Below are 5,568 nucleotides of genomic sequence, written 5' to 3'. Positions count from 1 at the left end.
CTTTCTTTCTTAAATGCTTATTTTTTTCAATAAATACGGCAGACAAGCTTAAGTGAATGAAGGCCTCATTTGTTCAGTTCCCCCTGCAGTATTGTAAACAGTCATTTTTATTTGGCTATTTTAATGTATTTTTTTGTGGTGTTGGAAGCAGAGGAAGAAAAAGAAGAATGTGAATAGCTCTTCTCTATCAGATTTCACAGGCGCGTTTTTTTCTTCAGGAGAAGGAGAATGGATAAATGCCACTTATCTGATCTTGTTCCCTGAGAATTCCTGCCAAAGGTCTTAAAGAGAGTAGTTTGAGGTTTTTGTCAGCATTCAGACATCTACTTATTGATTATGATATGGTGTTTTGTTGCGTGCACTCACCAAGAAACTTAACCTGAAATGCTTTTAGGTCAAATCAAGTAATTCACAGAAACAGCAGAAGATCAAGAGCTAAGCCATGCAAAACCATACTTGTGGTACAAGTGGCTGGAGCTTAAGAGAACTGAATTTGGCTGCAATCGTGCTTATTAACAAAAGGGTATTTCATAATATTTCTTGTCCTTTTCTTGTATTGGGACAACAGGGACCTAGTGATTGCTAGTGATGTGTGATTAGATCAGCCTGAGTGGTTGTGAAGAAATGCTGAGCAATCCTCCCAAAATATGGAGACATGATTGCTTTAGGAGTGACACTGAAAACCTGGTAAACTTTGTTCTCAAAATCACGAGAGTTATAAAGCTCTCGCCAGATGCTACCAAGTACCGTGTCATGTGTTGCAGCAGTAATCTGCCCATTGGAAGCGCAATAAACAAGTGTAAAAGGTATTTTCTATCTCAAATCGCTTTTAATCATGAGGGAATCTCTTTTCCCCAGCTCAACCTACTACCACCTCACATTTTTTTCTGCATTAAAAAAAAATAATATTCTGAAGTCTACTCCTTAGTAATCCAGTGTGGGTGTGTGTCCTGGTCATAAATCTCTGTATCTCTCTCTCCCCTCTCCTCGGAGCAAGAAGTGGGGGAGAACATCTGTCGTCTCGTCATTGGCCAACCTGTCCCAAACCACGACAGCGTGAAAATCACTCAGCATTTTGATTTTCAGCCAGTATTGCTGTCTGGGAGAGACTGTTAGGGGAAATGGGATGTGAAAGCAGGAAGAGGCCTTCCACTGAGAAGATGGACTGGGTGAGCGGGTACCTGGCCCTGCTGCCATTTTCTGCCACTTTCAAGGAGACCTTGAATTGCAGAAAGGCAATGGAGGAGGAGAATCATGTTGCAGCCCTTTCAAAGCTTCAAAAGCTACTGCTGACAGGTGTGCAAAATTTAGAGCAGTGTATTACAGCATCTCATCCCTAATTTAGAGCTAAAGCATGTTTCCGAGAATGCGCTGACTGTTGCAGAAACCACCAGTACAACGCTGAGAAAGCTCCTCTCAGTGAAAGCAACCCCGTTAGAGAATAGCTCCTGCTATGGGCTTAAAATCAGTGCTGGATGCCTGCCAAGGGGCAAATGTTTTTGGCAGCTCAGGAAAAGGATCCACAAAAGAAAGTGTGTTACCACAAGAAAGACTAACACTTGCCTCTGGATATATATCCTGGTTTGTGGAAAACCAATTAAATACAGTGACTGAATCCTTTTAGTGTTTTGGGGTTCTTTTATTTTCTTTTATTTGCATGGATTACATTAACAACATTTCAAAGTGTAAAAACTTTTTTTTTTTTTTTTTGAGATTCGTCAGACTTACTGCAGGTCATGCATTATTTTATGCTGTTCACATTGTGTAAAAATATTTACAATATACTCTGGAAGTGAAATAAAGAAAACAGTCTTTTACCTGAGCTTAGATTCTTACTAGTTTTATAACAAGTATTAATCACTTATAAGACATAAGAAGTATTACTGAGTGTAAGATTTAGTTACATAATAGCAATTAGACGGGGTATTTTCAAAGGCACCTAGGCACCTCAGTCCCATCAGCTTACAATGGAAAAATTGGCAGCTAGACTACCTTACTAAATTGTGCTTTGAGACTCTCTCCCTCACTCCTTTTCCAATACCAGCACAAAAGTGAAAAAGTGATTGGCTTCACCTGAGCATTTCAAACCTTTTGGATTTTGAAATCTGAAACAATTGAGGCTGGAGAAGCTTCCAGTATGCCTTAGGTGTTGACTTAGGGCACTAGATTTCTTTAATGAATATGGTTGGTGTTTGTCAGTTTTCACTGATCAAGTAATACATGTTTCTCAGCCTTTCTGATGGCTGTTCTTTGCTTTTGGCTATTTGGAAAAGTCATCAAAGTTTTTTTAAGGTATGAACTTGCTGATGTGATTCATCTCTACCTCCTGGTCCTTGTTCATCCAGCTCACGTATGCAATGGTGTAGTTTTGTTGTCTTGTGAGATCTGTATACCATGCAAATCATACAAAAATCATACATTATGTTTATGAAACTACCTTTTTCTTTTTTTTTTTTTTACTCTTTCCATCCCATATCTCCCTTTGAATCTCTGGAAGCTTTCAGGGCCTTCTCATTTAGCAGTGCAATAAACGCAGATGACTCCTGGCTCCTTGATGAATTTTTTTTAATGCTTCAGAAAATCTGATAATCAAACTGGTTACATTGATTAGATAGAGGAAGGAATGCTGATGGTGGGTGAAGCTTGAAACTTAAGTTAGTCTTTACTACAGAAGGTAAGCTGGAGCTGTGTGAAGAAGGCGATGGGTCTGTTACTCTCGTTCAAACTGGGGTTTCCAAACAAACTACAATCTGAACCCTCCAATTGCTTAAAAAGATCCATTACAGGATACATTTCTAGACTGGCTGAAATCTAATTTATATCAGTTTTATCTAGCAAATGTTATTACTCTTCCTTTTAACTCACCCTTGTTTTCATTGCTGTAATTTGTATGAGAACATGCAGTTTTAATATCGTTGACTGAAAGTTAAGAGTGTGTGTGTGTGTGTGTATTTCAACTGTGTGGAGCATTTTTAGATTTCCTAGGACTTTTGCCTGGCTCTCTGCTTCAATCTTTCTGCTCCATCTGTTGCAAAATAAAAGAGCAAGTGAAATATTTCAGAGAAGAATTGTGTCTTAGAAATCTAAGTTCTGTACTGTGGTGGCACTTGAAGTTCAGGTGAGCCTGAAGTGATTACAGTTCTTAAAACAAAAGTCTGTTCTTAATGAGAATTGTTACGTACCAGGACTTTTGTTTTATCTTGGATAAAGGAGAGAGGAAATTCCTTTGTGTCAGAAAGAAAAAAAACCTATTTTTGGTGTTATATCTGTTATAATAGAAGAGAGTTTGTACTCTTTTATTTTAATAAGAGTCACCGAAGGCTCAGCTTCAGGAAATCACGTAAGCATATATTTTGATCCTTTTCCGTACAGGGAAAAGCTGTACTTATATGTGAAGGAACATTTTATATGTTCTACAAAACTTGTCCTTTTTTATTTAACACACTGTTTGCCTAGCAATTATATTTGTTCCATGTTAGTGTATTGCAGTGCTTGCATACCGTATGTAAATATTTATGTAATTCCTTTCTTGGAGTGGGAGAAAATGAGATATAAAAATCTCCTGAAACCAAAAAGAGAAATTTTACTTTCCTCCTTTATATTTGGAAATATAACTTAGAAGAGTCCACAATGTGAATATTAAGAGAAGATATATATTCAGGATTTGATTAGTTTCCCAAAGCTCCTCTGCTCCCAAGACATCAGTGATCAACTTAGTATTGTTAACTTTCTTAGTATGAAGGCGTTTTGGTTTTCAACAGCTCTTTGGAGTGCTTATGTGATTTAGGGGGCTGAGGTGATTAAACTGTATGGTCGTGAATGCTTATCATCACTGGTGTTCTTGGGACTGCAAAACTCAAAAGCAAATGGATGAGCAAAACTGCTGAAACCTTGTCTAGTACTTGTATAGAGTGTGACATTCTGGGAATAAAATCAATTTTCTTCTGATTTGGTGAATAACTCTAAGTGCAGTTTTCAGAGTTCAGAAATCTTAATTTATCTGAATTTCAGCCCTGTTCTTTTTCAGTTTGAGAAAGTGTTCATGACTGTTAAAACAAGAATGAAAAATATGGGCATGAAGCAGATGTTACTTTTGCCTGCCAGACCAAGAATTGGCTAACACTGAATATACCTCTGCCTAGTTCCCACAGATAATGCAGTATGAATGAAAAGGGTGTGAATTGGATCTTGAGAAAAAACTTTTACATATTTAGATAAATAAATGGACATTGTAATTCTTAGTATAGCTTCAAATAGACATATTCTTTGAATATTCTGTTTTTTCTTTTTCTTATTCAGTCTATGTTCACTTAATATACCCTCAAAATACTGCGTACTACTGGAGTAGCTATTGGAAAATAGCTCCCCCTGTGGACACTGTATCCCTGCTTTGTGAAAATTGTAGTATTTCCAGAATAATATTAGATAAATAAACATGCCATTCCAGAAAGGAGTGCTGAGGGAGGGAAGAAGGGAGGTGTCCTGCAGTAACTACTCCAGCGCTTTCCCCAAAATAGACAAAAGTCCAAACCCCCAAAATAGTTTTTCCCAAGTAAAGATTAGTCTAAAGCATGTCTAAAGGTTGCCAACATTTCTAAAGAGTGATAAAGCCCAGCACTGCCTTTGTTAGTAGTTAACAAGAGCTTGAGTATGGGCAGTTAAATTAACAGACATTTTGCACCATACTCAGCTAGTTCTTTGGTGAGAGAAAGTCTGTGTTTCTAGTAAGAGACTGCTCTGTGACTTGGGGCACAGCATTTACTCTTACTGGTGCCAGGAATGACCTCAAGCAGATTACTCAGGTCACATTTTGGCAAAAAGTTTAAGCACAGATTTACGTCCCAATGTTTGCAAGACATGTGTTTCATGGAACAGAGAGAATAATCCCACTGCTACTTAATTTCTCGTGTGAAAAAAGAGGGAAAATACCAACCCTTTTCTGTGCCCCTTTTTCTGCGTGGTCCACTTGCATTGTCAGCTTTCCAAGACAAGTATTTTCTTTCTGTAGAAATACATCCTTCCTGTAATGCATCTCTGTCAGGTGAATTGGTTCATGCTATCAACTGTGATCACCAGCTCCCTAGCAGTCCTGAATTTTCCCTGAAATTTCTTGGCACAGCTATTTGATTGAATATTGTCTAACCTGTTTCAGCCAAATGACAGAAAGACCTACTATTGAGCTGGTTTTTGCAGCTAATTTGGGTAATTTAGGCTTGCATGAGATGGTCATCCAGGAGCAGCAATGTCGTCTGGCAGTGTGTAGCACTGAGAAGCAGGGAGTGGTTGTGTCTTCCGTTGGCACAGACATGCTGTTTATGGGTCCAGAGCTCTCTTGCAGACAAGGCAAACATAGTGCAGCTCTTCCTTTGTAAAAAGATCCTGAAATAGTACAGCCATAGAGAAGTCTGTCTCTTGTAATGGTTGCTCTGTTAGTGGATGAGCGAACCAGTGTTAATTTTGTTTGTTGCATTTATGAAATCTTTATTTTTTCTTAGATTTGAATGTTGGGGTTTTGTTGTTTTTTTTTTTTTGTCTGTTTACAGTATGCCTTATACTTGGACACATGAG

The sequence above is a fragment of the Rissa tridactyla genome, chromosome Z (assembly GCF_028500815.1).
Source record: "Rissa tridactyla isolate bRisTri1 chromosome Z, bRisTri1.patW.cur.20221130, whole genome shotgun sequence".
In the NCBI taxonomy this organism is placed as follows: Eukaryota; Metazoa; Chordata; class Aves; order Charadriiformes; family Laridae; genus Rissa; species Rissa tridactyla.
The sequence above is the reverse complement of the archived record's forward strand: the minus strand, read 5'-3'. Positions refer to the sequence as shown.